At 45.5% G+C, this 18,405-nt stretch overlaps 2 protein-coding genes across 3 annotated transcripts in view; one reads left to right on the top strand and one right to left on the bottom strand.

Annotated features, from left to right (window-relative positions):
• Positions 1 to 5,335, bottom strand: part of SLC16A3 (solute carrier family 16 member 3) — a 31,026-nt gene extending 25,691 nt beyond the window's left edge. The window contains exon 1 of the mRNA XM_028716289.2: positions 5,217 to 5,335. The gene's annotated coding sequence lies outside the window, so the exon portion shown is untranslated. The remainder of the gene's footprint in view (positions 1 to 5,216) is intronic.
• A 120-nt stretch (positions 5,336 to 5,455) lies between these two features.
• The window catches only part of CCDC57 (coiled-coil domain containing 57), a 61,599-nt gene continuing 48,649 nt past the window's right edge, over positions 5,456 to 18,405 (top strand). Inside the window, exon 1 of one of the 2 annotated variants that reach the window (XM_077924144.1) lies at positions 5,456 to 5,541. The gene's annotated coding sequence lies outside the window, so the exon portion shown is untranslated. Of the gene's footprint in view, positions 5,542 to 6,820; positions 7,027 to 18,405 lie in introns of those variants that run through there. The other variant, XM_028716240.2, reaches the window with a different exon arrangement.

Below are 18,405 nucleotides of genomic sequence, written 5' to 3'. Positions count from 1 at the left end.
AATGTTTTTTGTTAATTTAAATACTGATAATCGAGTATCCACAAGCAGAAAGAGAAGACAACCAAAGCACTGTGTGGGTAGAGATTGTGGGGGAAGGAATATGTGTAACCAGATCAATTCAGGTGTTTCAAGCAACATGTACACTGTCACATGGTACAGAACCTCAGATGCTTCCGGAAGAGTAACCAATTACCAGGAGGGTGGGGGAATAGACAGAGATTCCTCCATATTTCAGCATGAATTAGTTGGAAGGCCAATTGGTAGACAATTCATTCCAGATCTAGACCTGCAGCACATGAAACTGGAGAGTCGTTCCCTGTGTCTGATTCTCCTCTGCCACCTCCCCAACTCCAAAATTCCTTCTTCTGGAAATTTGCCAAAGCCCAGCTGTAGGAATCATTCTAAGATTCCCCCGCCTTCCAAAAAATCACTTTGTGTGTGATTGAGTCACTGCAATTAGAGGGGGAGTTGCAGTTAGCAATAACATTTTTTTAAACCTGCCCCAAGCCCTTGGGATGAGGTGGGATGTACATGGAATAAACTGAATTATTAAATAATTAAGCAATTAATTATTAGTTCAGCTTCATCCCAAGGAGATCACTTCGGCAATTAAAAGGTGGGTTTGAAATGTCCCATGGGACCTTTTGTTTTATCACATTGGTATAGGTAAAGGTAAAGGGACCCCTGACCATCAGGTCCAGTCACGGACAACTCTGGGGTTGTGGCGCTCATCTCGCTTTACTGGCCAAGAGAGCTGGTGTTTGTCCGCAGACAGCTTCCAGGTCACGTGGCCAGCATGACAAAGCCACTTCTGGCGAACCAGAGCAGCACACAGAAGCGCCATTTACCTTCCCGCTGGAGTGGTACCTATTTATCTACTTGCACTTTGACGTGCTTTCAAACTGCTAGGTTGGCAGGAGCAGGGACCGAGCAATGGGAGCTCACCCCGTCGTGGGGATTCAGACCACCAACCCTAGGCTCTGTGGTTTAGACCACAGCGCCACCCACGTCCCATCACATTGGTATAGTATAGTGAAATAAATTAATGACATATATTTACAAATTGTATATCCTGATAGTGTCAACAAACGAAATAAATGCACATACACACATGTTCTGGACCACTAAACCACCTGCAATTTAAAGAATGGGGCTTGTGTGGCAAGGAAGGCAGCTAGGCTCCCTGGGCAGATCATCACTGCCACCACCCCAACACCCATCAAGACTCCTCAGCTCTTAACTTGAGTATGAAATGCAAAGCCCCTTCATGACCACCCAGCCCAAAAGGCTTTTTTTTTAAAAAGCAATTTAGCACTTAATTCAACTGCTCTCCTTTCTTTCATGAGAAAGAGGAAGAGTAACCAATCATTGCAATGACTAAAAAACATTCCAATTGTTCTTTTTTAAAAAAAAAACACCCCTTACCATCTGGTATGGGGTGTGTTTTATACTACATGCAGATGATGCTTAACTACCAGGATTGCAAATCTCAAAATTCAGCCTGGAACTGAAAACCAGGCAGTGTCCTCCTTGCTGGCTTCATGCATAATTGCCTGCAGGCTTTTCTGCTCCGGTGGACACATTGGGGGTGGGGGGAGGCTGTTTCCTAGCAGTTGAGTGCACAGATCCATCAGATAGGCCAGAAAGCCATTATTTGCGTTACTAGCTTTGCACTTTTTTCATTGAAAGCATCCAAAAAAAGGAAGCTGCTGTTTGCTACTGTGCGGGAGTCATCGTGACTATATATCCAACGTACTAAAAACTCATGCCTTCAGCTCTAGAGAGTAAGAATTCAGTCTCTCGTGCCCCAAACTGGCAATACAAAGGTCATTTAATACCTCCATTTAATTGCTCCCGTCCTACGAATCTCCATGCCAGATGAGTAAAGGCCCACATGTCCGTGATCACTCTGAGCTTACCGGATTGTGCCACTTACGAAGCTCAAGTTACTCACGTGCACAAATGTTTGCATAGCATTGATCAGAGCTGAAGTCATGGGGAGAACCGAATACTCCCTAGGAGAAGATCTACTGATGGCGGTGTCATTTTACAGCCAGAGTAGAACTGCACTTTAGATGATGCCACAAGCTATGTAAGTCTACCTCTTGAGAATTTCCCCTCCAGGAGAAGCAGCCTGTGTTATATACTGTACAGGGCATGGAAGTTGGGGGACCACATTAACAGCCCCAAACCCAGCGGGTCCTAGCTACCTACTAGACCCTTCCTCATGCTGTCAAACCACTTTGGTGGTCTGGCAAACTGCTTAGAGAATGTTTTGAGTATTAAAGCAGTATAATAAATAAATGAAAAGCAAGAACACTGCAGTACCAGCTTCATAACTGATTCAGTGTAGCGTAATGGTTAAAATGTTGGACTGGGACCTGGGAGACCAAGGTTCAAATCCCCATTCAGCCATCTGGGTGACCTTGGGCCAGGGAAGGGGGGATATAAATGTGATAAATAAATAATAAATCTACAGCTTCACATTTTTACTGTCATTTTATTTAGAGTTATTCTCCTTTCTATTATTATTTATCGTTATCATTATAGTTGACAGGAAAGCTTAGTTAATTGTTGATCTATAGTCTTTGTAAGCAGGTGGCGGGTGGCGCTGTGGGTAAAACCTCAGTGCCTAGGACTTGCCGATCATATGGTCGGCGGTTCGAATCCCCGCGGCGGGGTGAGCTCCCGTCGTTCGGTCCCAGCTCCTGCCCACCTAGCAGTTCGAAAGCACTCTTAAGTGCAAGTAGATAAATAGGGACCGCTTTATAGCGGGAAGGTAAACGGCGTTTCTGTGTGCTGCGCTGGTGCTGGCTCACCAGCTGCAGCTTTGTCACACTGGCCACGTGACCCGGAAGTGTCTTCGGACGGTGCCGGCTCATGGCCTCTAGAGCGAGATGAGCACGCAACCCCAGAGTCGGACACGACTGGCCCGTACAGGCAGGGGTACCTTTACCTTTACCTTTTATAGTCTTTGTAAAGGGCTCAGAAATATGTTAGTTAACCCAAACACCAAATCTGGCTTCATACTGGGTCCTCAGATTGCTGTTCCACAACCCTATCATAGTAAATATACGCACTTATTTTGAAATATAAATACCCTTCGCCACAGTGGGCTTTCCAAGTGAATAATGGAGGATGTAGCTGCAGCACTACCTAATTATTGTCATATGCAGCTAAAAAAATCAATCTGATGCCATCAGTACTTCAAATAGAAAAATAAAAGGGTATAAACACAGATGTCAGACTTGATATTGCTTAATAGAGAAATGTCGCTGTCGCAATTCAAGAACCAGTCAAACAGCACAGGCAGATATAAGCAGCTTCGCCTTTGTGTTCTTTACAATTTCGTATTTTTTTTAATTAACATACCGAAGCAAAAAAGCAGCAAAATAAGAAAGAAGTACAATCATGCCCATATCATTTGTTTACAATATCTATGCCCAAGGAGGTGCAGTATTTCAATTCCAAGCAAATGCCCTAGATCCGTCAAAAAACATTGGATTAAATTAGATCAGTAACTGGGCACTGGCTGGAGGAGCCAATCAGGCCCAAGCTGACTACAGAGATGGGCTGAGATTGATTCCTACAGATAAATGAAGTTTTAATGGAATCATTTACCATAGCTGGGACTGTGTGTACAGAGAAAAAGCACCTTGGAATCCAATCCAAGGATATGGAATGGATACTAGTGCAGGTGAGCGGAGGACCATCTAAACGCCAGAACCACACACCAACCAGAACGCCATCTAGAACCAGAACTCCTTTTCAAATGGCACAATTCAGGTTGGAAACAACAGCACAGAGCAGGGTACCTCTGAGGGACAAAAGCGTCCTCACACAGCCCACCTGGATCATCTGGGAGTGGGGAAATGGGTTTCAGGGTAAGCCTTCCAAGTCTCTTGCTGATTTGAGCCGGATAATCTCTGACCCTAGAGATTAAACGTTACCCATCTTCCCCTTGCCCAGCCTCTCCCCTGATAAACAGGCGCGCGAGGTTTGCTCCTTGTTTCCCAGCCCAGTTCCTTCCCTCCCTGTCTGTCATCCCTTCACGAGCATTTAAATCCCTGCGACATTTAAGGAAACTGGATCTCGTTGGAGACCCAGCCTCCCCTCCTCATCTCACGCGGTGCGCCCAGAAATCGAGTGCTCCTGTGACCCAGCCGAGCATCGTCACCAACTAGGTCTCTAGGCCTTGTTCTGGGGTGTTTGCTGACGTTTAGAAAGGCGCAAACACCTCTCAGCACCCGCCTCGTAGGAGAAGAGCCGGACTCCTTGTGATGCCCCTGGCTCGGGTTCCGAGTCGGTCTCGCTGAAACAGGGAGGGAGAAGCGCTCAGGAAGAGAGAGGCGGGTGGATTGATCGCCTGTTTTAAAAAGGCTGTCTAAAAGCCTCGATGAGACTGGCTTTCGCTTGATCCCGACACAAGCATCTCTCCTGGGCAAATCTCACTTGGCCACGGAGCTCCTTGGGTCAAGGATGCGCGGGAGAGAAATGAATGAACTTCTCCAGGAGGAGGAGAAGCCGGAGCCAGACCGCTCAGGGTGGCCAGGACGCCTGGCGCTAGCAGGGGAGTCCTTGGGGATCATGAGGACCAGCATCTTGGAGCCGCGGTCACCGCGACATGGGCTAGGACTAGGAGAGGGAGGGGGCGATCGTGGAGATGCTGTTGCTGGGGAAATGAGGGCAACTGGACGATACGGTTCCCAAAGGAGCTATGCCTGAGCCTTACGGACGTCTCTCTATGGGATGCGCCCCTGCCGACGCGCAGACCTCCGGCTTTCACTTCCCCACCCTCCTGTTGAGCGCAGACAGCCGCCTACTTTCCCCCCTGCTCTGCTGGTCCCGCCGAGGCCGGCCGCGAGAGAAGGGGGTAGCGATGGGGCGCGGGGGACCAGCCCTGAGTCATGCACAGCTTCGTCAACACCGAGCCCGCCAGGCGAGAGTCTCTCCGCCCGCCCGGCGCCTCCATCTCCCTCCGCCAGCGCTGGAGAGGAGACCCGGCGCCGCTCCTTCCCAGCCTTAAGCCAGCCCTCGCCTCCGACCCGCCCAGATGCGAGCAGGTGCAGCCGAGCGGCAGACCCCGGCGGGCCAGGAGAGCGCGCGGCGCACCGAGGTGCCCCCCGAGCGCCACCTGCCAGAGCCCCTTCGGGCGGGCGGTCCCCTAGAGCGCGCGCTCCGCAGCAGCATCTCCCCGCCAAGCACAGCTCGCTTACCTGGGCTGGGCTGGGCGGCAGGTTCGGGCGTGGCTCCGTCCCCGGGCGCGGCGGGTTCGGTGGCGCGGCTCCCTGCCGTCCTGGGGCGATACTGTAGCGCCTGTAGCTCGAGAGCCGCGCAGCCAGCTCGGCGAGAGAGCGCGTCAGAGAGGCCGAGGGAGCCAAGCCGGGGCCAGGCCAGGCGGGTCCTAGCGCCTCCCACGGGCCGCTCTCCGAGGGGGCGGGGGCCGAGCGAGCGGCAGCGTGGTCGGTGGGAGCACGTGGGCCGCGACTCCTCCGCCGAGGCGAGACGGGAAAGAGGAGCTGTGAGCAAGAAGACCCAGGGGTAACATGGCGAAAAAGCAGAACTCGGTCTGCCCCCTGGAGCAGGGTGGGAACTCAGGCAGCTGATAGGTGGGCAATGCGATCAGGATCAGAGGAGCGGGGGGCTAGGGATCCGGAGAAACTTCACTAACGTGTGACCCTGAAATTCTGGATCCCGCCAAAGTTTTGTGCTGCGAACTCCGCATTTGTGCAAAAGGGCCAAAACCCTTTACAAGTACAGTGGTACCTCGGGTTAAGAACTTAATTCCATCTGGAGGTCCGTCCTTAACCTGAAACTGTTCTTAACCTGAAGCACCACTTTAGCTAATGGGGCCTCCCACTGCCACCGCCGCGCAATTTCTGTTCTCATCCTGAAGCAAAGTTCTTAACCCGAGGTACTATTTCTGGGTTAGCGGAGTCTGTAACCTGAAGCGTCTGTAACCCGAGGTGCCACTGTAAAGGGCCAAAAATCCAACCTCATCCTATTTGACTCCAAACCAGTGCCAAAGTGCTCTGCTGGTTTTGTGCCTTCGCAAACCTCCCTTTCTGTGCCCCCCAAATGAGTAATTGACGCTCAATCACTGCATATAGACACGGATATGGGACGCGGGTGGCGCTTTGGGTAAAAGCCTCAGCGCCTAGGGCTTGCCGATCGAAAGGTCGGCGGTTCGAATCCCCACGACGGGGCGCGCTCCCGTTGCTCGGTCCCAGCGCCTGCCAACCTAGCAGTTCGAAAGCACCCCCGGGTGCAAGTAGATAAATAGGGACCGCTTACTGGCGGGAAGGTAAACGGCGTTTCCGTGTGCTGCGCTGGCTTGCCAGATGCAGCTTTGTCACGCTGGCCACGTGACCCGGAAGTGTCTCCGGACAGCGCTGGCCCCCGGCCTCTTAAGTGAGATGGGCGCACAACCCTAGAGTCTGTCAAGACTGGCCCGTACGGGCAGGGGTACCTTTACCTTTACCTTTACCTTTATGGCGATGCAGTAAGTGGAGAGGTGTATAACACAGTGTATTACACCAGAACCAGAGGCACCATAGATCAGGGGGCAGGACAGAACCATAGGCACCAGATTGGTTCAAAACCACAGCCAGAATGACCTTGACTTACAGAACAGGGTTTGAAAATTTAGGTATAACATTTAGGAAACATCCGAAGCCAGCCCTGTATAGGGAAGCTTTTTAAGGTTTGATGTTTTACTATTTTGTTATATATGCTGGAAGCCACCCAGATTGTCCAGTCAGATGGGTGGGGTACAAATAAATTATTATTATTATCTTTATCATTATCATCATTATTATTAACTACAAGCCAGAAATGGAGCAGGCGAAGAACAGAAGCAGAGAAATCTGGACCTTGGTCGGGCGCAGTGCTAAGGGAATTCATTGTAACAATGAGATAGTAGGACCTTCTTGATCTAGGACCAGACACAGCTCAAGCACCGGGGCAGTTTCAGAACCAGAAGCTAAAGGGAGTCATGCCTAGCTATCTATCACCAGGTTGCCTAAGGTAAGACAGTCAAAGTTCTCAAGTCAGCTTTTGGTCAAGAACTGAGCGGATTTCAGGTTTATCCAGGATGCTACCCAATTAATGTGTGACGACCCAGAACTGTATGGAATTAGGATTATATACCCAGGACCCAGGATTCAGGGCAGAGAAATGAAAACTTCTTCATACACCACATAGTTTAAACTATAGAATTTGCTCTCCCACAAGAGGCAGTGATGCTGGCCGCTAACATGGATGGCTTTAAAAGAGGATTAGCTGAGTTAATGGAGGATAAGGCTGCCAATTACTACTAGCCGTAATAATAGCTAAGCTCGGTCTCTATGGTTGGAGGGCAGGAATACTTCTGAATACCAGTTGCTGGAAACTGCAGGAGGGGAGAGTGTTGTTGTGCTCAGGTCTTGCTTGTGGGTTTCCCACAGACATCTGGTTGGCCACTGTGAGAAAAGGATGCTGATCCACAGCGGTTCTTACGTTCTTAAGACTCGTGAAAAGCTTTCCCAGCAGTTTTAGACCAACAAATGTGATTTGCAGAGCCAACACATATACAACATAATGACATTATTTGGCCTATCCCTCCTACTCTGTAACTCCATAGTGGGCTCCTCTTTCCTTGAATTAAGGAGTTTTTGAACACCACCCAGACAGGGAGGGGATGTTTCTCCTTATATTTAGCTTCCCTTCAGCTTCTTATTTGTCTGAAATCAAGTACCAATGAACTATCCCTATTCCATTTCCCTTGCAAAAGCTTAAGGTGTGCAGAATTCACCAGCCTTTAACCAACAACAGTAACTGATCAATATAACCGTATATCAAACCAAACCAAACTTACTGATTGAAAGGGAAATTTGGAAGATTTTAGGACAGGCATTTACATTTTGGCAGCTCTGGCATTGCTGAGCATGTCTGCGGACCATCAAGTGTAGTCTCACTTGAAAGACTTGACATATTTTTTCGCAGCAAGAGACAGGGACATGCAGGAGACATTCAAGAGGTTTCTTCCACTGACTGACTAGTGTAATGAGGCATTCTCCCTGGTGGAGAAATTGATAAATCAAGTGTCTGTCGCCAGAGGACCAAACTGAGACAGGCTAATTTTTTGAAACTCGGTACAGTTTTATTGGATTCATTAATGTTAGCATCTCGGATCAAAGAGCACCACAGACCGAAAGATATGGAGGAACTTGATTTGCCTGATCTTTAGTGTCTTCAGGGTGTGTGTGAGCAAGTGCAAGCATGCCCCAGTCTCTATGCAAGGTCAGATACCTGCTTGTACAGTAAAGTTCTCTTAATTGCTAGTCACATACATATTTGAATGATTTTCAGCTCATTTGTATGTTAATCAGAGTGTTTTGTAGTTACATATATATTTGCTGTCCATGGCTTGCTTTCCTTCTTTGCCCTTATTGCATGCATGCATTTATCACATGCATATGCCTCCCTGAATTTCACACCTTGAACTAAATTCCAGGCCAGGGCTCTGTCCATTCATCTCTCTGCTAGGCTCCAGTACCATAGGTTCCTCTGCCAGCTTCCATAACTGCGTCCCTTTGCCCTCTTGTGTCACCCAAGGCTATTTTGGATGGCAGTGCTTGCTTTCCTCTCCTGTCACTGCTTATCTCTTAATAGGGCACTTGTGCATAGCAGTCCAGGATGCCTTTCTCCTCCCTCAGAGCTTTGCTGACATTTCTCTTGGCCAGTCCAGCCAGTTCACATTCTCCCTCCGCTGCTTCTGGCACCCAGCGAACTCCCCTACTTTTAGACCTCACTTTAAAAATTGTGCCCCAAAAAACCAAGGGCATCATCACATCTCAGTCAAAATCCCCCTCAACAGACCCCCACCTCCCAGGGCTGCATCCACAATCTGCTTTTAAAAATGTCAATTCCATCAGAATTCAATACCGCAGCAGCAGCAGCAGCAGCAGCATACATTAAATGGGTGAAAAGTGCGACCTGCTTCTGTAGCTCTGTTAAGATATCCGTTCTTAACCATTTCGAGCTTGAATGGGACAAAGAAAAAAAATGGCTCCTTTGTTCCAAGAAACCTACTGAATAGCTTCCCAGCCCTGTGTGGGTGAAGGGTGTCAGAAGTGGTACTGTGTGGGCCGCTCTAAGGCCTGATAAGAACTTCCCTGGATCTTATGACACTTCCGTCTGAACTGTGATACATACATACATACATACATACATACATACATACAGTGGTACCTCGGGTTACATACGCTTCAGGTTACATACGCTTCAGGTTACAGACTCTGCTAACCCAGAAATAGTGCTTCAGGTTAAGAATTTGCTTCAGGATGAGAACAGAAATCGTGCTCTGGCGGCGCAGCAGCAGCAGGAGGCCCCATTAGCTAAAGTGGTGCTTCAGGTTAAGAACAGTTTCAGGTTAAGTACGTACCTCCGGAACGAATTAAGTACTTAACCCAAGGTACCACAGTACAAGCTTTAGCTCATATAATTGTAGAGTTGGAGGGGACCCTGAGGATCATCTTGTCCAACCCCTTGCAATGCAGGAATACGCACTTTTTCATTACTGTGTAATTATGTGCTCATTAATGACACATAACTCTCCATGCCCCTTCATGGATCACTGCCTTGCCGTGGCGAAGGGGCTTGAAGAACTCAGAGAAGCTATGAACTATGCCGAGCAGGGCACACAAGATGAACAGGTCATAGTGGAGAGTTTTGACCAAACGTGATCCACCTGGAGGAGGAACCGGCAAGCCACTCCAGTATCCTTGCCAAGAAAACTCCATGGACAAAGACAACAGGCATATAAAAGTTATGACGCTGGAAGATGAGCCCCTCAGGTCGGAAGGCGTCCAACATGCTACTGGGGAAGAGCGGAGGACAAGTACAAGTAGATCCAGAGCTGATGAAGCGGCTGGGCTAAAGCCGAAAGGATGCTCAGTTGCGGATATGCCTGGAAGCGAAAGGAAAGTCCAATGCTGTAAAGAAAAATATTGCATACGAGATGGTTGGATAGTGTTTTCGAGGTTACCAGCATGAGTTTGACCAAACTGCGGGAGGTAGTGGAGGACAGAGGTGCCTGGCGTGCTCTGGTCCATGGCGTCACGAAGAGTCGGACACGACTAAACAACAACAACAACAACAACTCTCCATAATTCTCTTTTATTAAGATGGGTACAAATGGGGATAGGGAGACCATTTCAGCCTAAGGGCCACTCTCTCCTGTGGCCAGATTTCTGGGTTCTGCACATCACTGGTGGGTAGGGCTAAAGGGAAAATGGGTGGAGCGGGGCACATGCTGTGCCCCCAGGGGCGGGCTAGGTGCCTGTGGGGGCGGCGCCCGTGGCAAGCATCCCAGGTGGGTGACGGCAATGTCACCCCCCTCAGGGATGACCCTTGGTTCAGGCCGCACCCACCGCACCCCCCTTCCTCTGCCAGTGGGTGGAGCAACAGATACAACGCTTACATTTTCTTTTACATAGTACATCACATACAATTTCCAGCTTTGTTAATGTAACAACAGTCTGGTTTCTCTATTTCTGTTTTCCACCCATTTTGGAACTTCTGTGTTCTTTAGGTTGGACACAGATCTGGGTAACAACTGGATATAATATAAGGGATCAACCATTGGTATATTTCTTCATCCAAGCAGTCCTGGGCTCAACCTGAAACCTGCAGAGCAGCACCTAATGTTATGGTCCGTTCCCTCCTCCCATCTTCTTGATTAAATCCAGATTCCATGGCTTCCACATCCAAGAGCCTTTTTTTCTTGCTGCCCTTCCCCTTGCTTTCTTTACTATCTCCTCTGGTGGAGAGTTTTGAAGAACTCAAAAGCTTGCACAGTATTACATGCCATTTTGGTTGTCTTAATAAAGGCACTGTTCTAATGTAGGCTTTGTAGTTTTTCTTACGGGCCACCATGGCTACTTTTGCTTTCTAATAAAGTTCCCCACCCTAGATGTAGATTCATCTAATACAGTGGTACCTCAGGTTAAGTACTTAATTCATTCCTGAGGTCCTTTTTTAACGTGAAACTGTTCTTAACCTGAAGCACCACTTTAGCTAATGGGGCCTCCTGCTGCTGCCGTGCCGCCGGAGCACAATTTCTGTTCTCATCCCGAAGCAAAGTTCTTAACCTGAGGTACTATTTCTGGGTTAGCAGAGTCTGTAACCTGAAGCGTATGTAACCTGAAGCGTATGTAACCCGAGGTACCACTGTATTAGAATCCTAAAATCATAGAATTGTACAGTTGGAAGGGATCCCAAGGGTTATTTAGTCAACCCCCATTGATTAAAAAAATATATGCCACTCTCTTGCCCCAACCAGTTCCTTCTATCAGTCATACTACTTGCATGGAGAGGTGGTTTTGCATAACAGCTCCTACTCAATAGTGTCGCTAACATTCATCCCTGCCCTAACAAAATTCCACCTTCTCTCTCCCCACCCCCAGTAGAAACATGCACAGCAAAGCCATTTTGTGACCTCTTAAATGTTATTTTCTAAGTGAGTGCTCCCCCAATTAACATTACAAGTCTGGCGCAGCTGCCGTTTACTGAGGTTTCTTTGTAACTTCCGCTAGCAACTGTGGGTTCTTCTTTTCCTGTTCCGGAACGCATAGCTGTCTACAATTTCTTTTAAATGATGTGTAAGTCTGTTGCAGCAATACCAACAAAGAGTCTTAAATATGTACACATTTGTTATGGCATAATAAGCTTTCATGAAGCAGAGTGCAGTTCATTAGATGCAGGGAGTGTTATCTTTAACTAACAAGTATATTTACATATCAGGTTGGGGAGGGAGAGAGAAATGTAAACCATGGAGTAAACAGTGAGGTCAAACGGAATTAAATACACAAGGTCTGTGACAATTCAATTAACAGCTTTTTATTAAGTGTTAATCCAGAGAATAAGATCATATATGGGTGGGAAGATTGACCCTCCAGATGTTGGCAGACTAACTCTCATCAACCCCAGCCAGCATACTCCTTGGTCAAGGAATTATGGGAGCTATCATCCAGCAACATATGTCAAGCCTGGGGAGTCTCCATCCTTCCTCTACACCAGGCATGTCCAAAATCCGTTTTGGGGGTCTAATCCACCGATTGGTTCAATCCGGCCCCTATGGCAGTTTATTTCCTGGGGTAAAACCCTAAAAAAAGCTGAACAACTTCAATCTTAAAACAAACTGAACAACTTCAATCCAAAGGGTCAACTTCAATCCTAAAAAAAGGTCAACAACGCATGTTCACTTCCATCAAATCTGGCCCTCTTTGAAAAAAGTTTGGGCACCCCTGCTCTACACTAAGAGATAAGAGTCACCAAGATAAATAAAATACCAATGAACATGATTGATTCCTCTGCCTACACTTCCTACAGTTCAACACAGGGTGAAAGGGAAACCACTAGCTAATAATATACATTTCCTTCATCTGAGGAAAATTTTTATGGTGTATGATTTTAAAGTTATGTGTTGCTTAAAGAAAAGTGAAGGGAATAGTGTTGTACTGTTAGACTGAAATCCTGTACATATTGACCAACTTAGCTGGGAATAAGGTCCATTGAGCCTAATTAGTCTTAGTTTTGAGTAGACATGCTCAGGATCTCCCATCAAGATAAAAACAACTGGGGATTCCTGGTTTGAGAAAGTTCTTGATGAAAATTGTTTAGACACAATGAAGGAAGTTAACAGATAGGACAATGGAGAGGAAAGTACCTTTCCTTTCAGCCCATGTTGCAAGTGTGAAGGATAAATTAGCTCATGCATGTGAGTCATCATTACTACCCTGCAAGTACTATTTTTTTTTTGGCAGTAAATCTGCTTCGTGCTTATTTCACACTGTAGTTCTTAAATTGATGGATGGATGATACATTCAGCTTCCTAGCAAGCAATCAGACAAAATGCCTTTTTGGTTCCTCCCTCCAGTTACACGATTATTTTCATACAAGCAAAGAAATTTCAAGACAACAAGGCTTAAGTTTCTGGAAGAGGAAAGGAAAGCAGTGTTATTAATTAACAAAGGTTCTGCAGCAATAAGTCTTATTTAACTGCTATCTAAATAGCCTTCCACTAGTGTAGATAGCTAATTCTTAATGAGATGAGAAATGGAGAGATAATCACCACCCACCTCATACCCATAACAGGCAACCTCATTTTGGCTCAAACCCATGGAACTGACTTCAATTCCCAGACTCTACACAGTTCAGCAGCCCAAGAGGTGCCAAGGGAGGCATGTCAGTCACCTCAGCCCTCGGCTAATTAGTGAGGCTGGCTTGCAGTTCCTAAGTGGGTTGCAGTTATTGATCAAGCAGAACAGCATTAAGAGGTTGGTCTAGGGGGGAAGGAGAAAGCCTTCATCCTAATTTAATTATGCTCCTTAGCCTGTACCAATTTTACCAGTTGTGACATGTTTTAATGCCCAATAACCAGCTGGCTACTGGATCTATCTATCTTCCTATCTGGTTATCTGGCTCAGCTGCTGTAGAGAAAGTCACATTTTTAAATCCTTGTTAGTTCTGGTTAAGATTTGTTGTGTTTCAAAGCTATACCCCATTCCTTTCCATTCCACATCACGACTCTGTTTGAATTTATAGTGCAATATTATCTTCCAAAAGGTTGTGCCCATGCTATGTTATTGACAGAAACAGAAAGAATACGTGCACTCAGGAAGGCAGATATGGTAGTACAGTGAGAGCACCAGAGATGCAGCACTCCACACTGCATGGCAAGATATTTTTGTTGACTCACTGTTTGAAAGTGACCTACTTAATCTGGTTCTGGCGGGTTGAGTTCAGTCAACTGGACACATGCAAATCAGCTAGAAAGAACTACAGGAAGTCTTCTTCAGTTCTAATATGGTTTGACTGTACCTCTTGTTTATTTCTCTCTTCACGGATTCTCAAACATATTCCTGATAAATGCATAAATGCATCTCTCTATACCTTTGCAATAAATGCCCATTTACTGTATGATAGAGGCTGGCTTCATTTTGGCTTCATTTTAGCACTGGTATTTAGGGATCAGAGAAAAGAGAAATGATTGCATTGAAATAATTGTCTATAATAAATATAGAGACTGTATGCTGTTAAATACAATTTGGATTCACTTATGTTCTCATTGGTAGTTAATGCCATTATAACATTTATATTATTATTATTATTATTATTATTATTATTATTATTATTATTATTACCTTTAACATATGTTTTAAGGATGTTTGCAAACATAGCATAAAACTGCTCAAAATAGTCTTTAAAACTACAAAAACAACTGAAGATAAGTTGAAGAACAATGCAAAATGAACACCAAAGCAGAGAATTTTTTGTCTCCCTGGTAAAACTTGCTGAAACAAAAATGTCTTAAATTGTTTCTGGAAAGTACAGATACAGTGGGTGCCTGTCTCTCCCATGACAGAAAAAGGGCAGGCTGTAGGAACTTTGACGTGACTGGGACCTCCGGTGCTGCTCACTGCCATGGCGCCCACCATGTTGCCTTGCCAGAAATCCCCAGGCATAAATTCAGGGACATTAATTAAAATCCGGGGACAGATTTTGTCTGGCGACAGATTGGTGAATCCAGGGACTGTCTCCAGGGACGTCTGGTAAGGCAATTGGAGCAATTGGGCCAAATTGGGCCCCGCGGGCCGCTCCTAAGGGGGCCCCTGCACCAGGGTAATCTAGATGGATTTTATTTATATCTATAAGATTTTGCAGACTTTGGCTGTGAACTGGGGCCCTACAAAATAAAAATAAAAAAAATCAAGTTGTGCCCCACTGCTTCAAATTGGGCCCCACTGGCTAGCCCTCAGTCTAATAGTTGCTGAGCCTGAGTTGTCCTGCCCTCACATGAAGTCTTGGGTTTGCAATTTTGGGAGAGGGGAGACTACCCGCTGGGGAGCGTGTGGGCTGGCAAGGCCCCCTAGATATAAAAGCCCTATGTTTCAGCCTACTTAGCCTATACATAAATCTGGCACTGGCCACACTGAAAGTCCAGCTCCAAGTTATTGTGGAGCAGGTTTCTTCATACTACACAGTACTGCAACTTACAGAAAAGTGAGTCTGAAGATGATCTCAACTTACAGGCAGGTTCACACAACAGGAAGTAGTCCTTTAGCTACCTTGGTCCAGGTAATTTGAGGTTTTAAAGGTCAAGACCAACAGTTTGTTTGTTTTGCAAATTAAACATCTTTTATTATACCAAACATTCGTTGACTTCCCTCCCTCTCCTTCCAAGGTTCATTTGTCTTAGCCAACATTCCTGCATATTTTAATGTACCCATCTAATTCAATTTACCTTTCTTACATCCTCTGAATTATTTTAATACTGCCAGCGTTTTTAACTATATACAATTATTTTCAATATACTCAACAAAGATTTTCCACTCCTCTTTAAATACCTGTTCTTGTTCTCTTATTCCATTTGTTAGACCTGCTAACTCTGCATATTCTACCATCTTAAGTTACCAATCCTCCTTACTAGGAAACTCTCTCGGCTTCTATTTTTTGGCTAACAAAATCTGACCCACTGTTGTTGCATACATAAACAAAATTTTCTGACTCCTGGGAACCTCTGCCTATACAATTCCTAGCAGAAATGCCTCTGGGTTTTTTTGAGGAAAGTTCTTTTCAACATTTCCCCCCATCTCATTATATATAATTTCCCAATATTTAATTTTTTTGCAGGTCCACCACATATGAAAAAGGTTCCTTCTACTTTACATTTCCAACACAAATTGATTCCACATTATACATCTTAGCCAATCTACTCAATGTTAGGTACCATCTATGAATCATTTTCATATAGTTCTCTTTCAGCATGTAGCATCAGTAAATTTGAAATCATTCTTCCAAAGATTATCCCAGAGGTTTAATTCTATATTCTATGTTCTGTACCCTATCTCCTTTACCCAGTGGGTCATTGATGCTTTAACCAGCTCATATTTTGTTTCCCATTCCAATATTTGTACATTTTGGACAATTGTTTTTTTCTTATTCAGCAATAACTCTGTTTCAAATTGTGAGCTTTGTTTGGTCCAAAAAGCCATTTTTCTTATCTAGTTTGAACATATATAGTTGATGGTACTGTAACCAATCAGTAACTTGGTTCCCTTACTTCTTCCATTGGTTTTAATCTGGGTTCACTCCCTGAAAAATCTAACAAATCCCTATAAGTCGCCCACCGTCTATTCATATTTATTCTCTTAATTGTAATTGCTTCTGTTGGCAATAACCATAGGGATGTTTTCCTTTCCAACAAGTTCTTATGTTTCTCCCAGACTCTATATAGATTTCTCCTAATAACATGGTTCATGAAGCTCTTATATATTTTAGCTTTCCCATACCAAAGACATGCATGCCTGCCAAACTTCATATTGTGGCCTTCCAGATCTAAAATATGTGCAGTTTGAATTCAGCAGAGTTAACAAATTGATCACAACATTTTGCATTAGCTGTAGTTTCCAAACATGTTTTAAATTGCATTAATTTATTTATTTCAGGTAACAGTAACAGGTAACAAAACAGGCATTTCATATTACAAGACCCTTTCCATAACTTGGAGTAGCCTTAGAAGAATGATTTTGTTGCTTAGTTGTCTTAGTCGTGTTCAACTCTCCGTGACCCCATGAACCAGAGCATGCCTAGGAAACACTCACTTTCTTCTCAAAGCTTCTCCTTTGTTATGGTTTCTTGGCAAAATGCTGGGGTGGTTTGCCAGTTCCTTCTCCAGGTGGATCACATTTAGTCTAAACTCTCGGCTATGACATGTCCGTCTTGGGTAGCCCTGCATGGCATAGCTCAGAGCTTCTTGGAGTTATTCAAGCCCCTTCGCCATGACAAAGCCATGAAGGGGAGAAGAATGATACAATGGTAAAAATATGAATGGCAGTCTGCATAAAATGTAGCCCAGTACAGCTTGCAGTTCCAAGATCTACTTCACACTGGGATCTGAAACATATTGGCAAATATTATTTCTGTATATTTTTGCATAATATCTTGTTCACACCATGCCTCACAGTGAGGCTGTGTACACCTTACCATTTACTCTGGCTTCACCACATTCCTCCTACCACTGATTTTTGAAATCATGTACCCAGGTTGTTAGCCACAATCCATATCTAGTTTCTTTAGAAATACTGCTGCTTGATATGTTTCCCTCAGACTAGCTTCTAACTGATTTGAAAACATAATCCACATTCACTTTGCAGTCAAGCAGCAGTGTGTACTTTTCAGACAGCCCTTGTGCATGCACAGATGATAGCTTCATGAACAGGACTTGCAGGCTCAGGGAAACCAAACAGGTAACAGTGCATTGGATAAAGCACTCTCTCTCCGGTATGTACAACAATGTGCAAATGTGAATTGAAATGCAGATCACTGTGTTTTAAGATGCTAATGTGTACATAGCCTGTTGTTGTTGTTCTAGAATTTGGTAACTGTGAGAGACAAGACCAAGCATCGCACTTCTATTACCCAAGAACTGTTCAATGTGTTCATAATGTTTTAAAACGTATATTTTTCTGCAGCAGCTAAGCAAACAACATATCTGTGGGCATCTGGGAAATGTTAAATCAACCAGAGTTTATTGCAGATTCCAAAATTAGTCCTCAGTTTCTCCTGTCTCTTGGTTATGAGAGAGAGAGAGAAAGAAAGAGAGATGTATAGTACTGTATAGCTGATTTGTAGCTCTGAGAAAGCTTTTGAAAAAATGCCCTTGAAAAAATTATTACAGCAATAACCCCAAATGCTAAAAAAGCCAGTAAGAACAAAATTTGCTAGTGGTATTGTGATTTAATGCTGCAGTTCTATGCATATTTCAGTAAGGGCCCCATATGCACTACACTACACATATGGGGTATCATACCACTTTAAACAGTAATGGCTTTCCCCAAAGAATCTGAATTCATAAGTCTATCACTGGCTGCTACCATGATGCTAGATTCTGGTAGGTAGCCGTGTTGGTCTGACTCAGTTGAAATAAATAAAAAAACTGTCCAGTAGCACCATAGAGACCACACAAAAGCTTATACCCAGAACATACTTAGTTGGTCTCTTAGGACGCGGGTGGCGCTGTGGGTTAAAGCCTCAGCGTCTAGGACTTGCCAATTGAAAGGTCGGCGGTTCGAATCCCCGCGGCGGGGTGCGCTCCCGTCGTTCGGTCCCAGCACCTGCCAACCTAGCAGTTCAAAAGCACCTTCGGGTGCAAGTAGATAAATAGGGACCGCTTACTAGCGGGAAGGTAAACGGCGTTTCCGTGTGCTGCGCTGGCTCGCCAGAGCAGCGATGTCACGCTGGCCACGTGACCCGGAAGTGTCTCCGGACAGCGCTGGCTCCCGGCCTATAGAGTGAGATGAGCGCACAACCCTAGAGTCTGGCAAGACTGGCCCGTACGGGCAGGGGTACCTTTACCTTTAC

This window comes from Podarcis muralis, chromosome 2 (genome assembly GCF_964188315.1).
Source record: "Podarcis muralis chromosome 2, rPodMur119.hap1.1, whole genome shotgun sequence".
Classification (NCBI taxonomy): Eukaryota; Metazoa; Chordata; class Lepidosauria; order Squamata; family Lacertidae; genus Podarcis; species Podarcis muralis.
The sequence above is the reverse complement of the archived record's forward strand: the minus strand, read 5'-3'. Positions and strand labels throughout refer to the sequence as shown.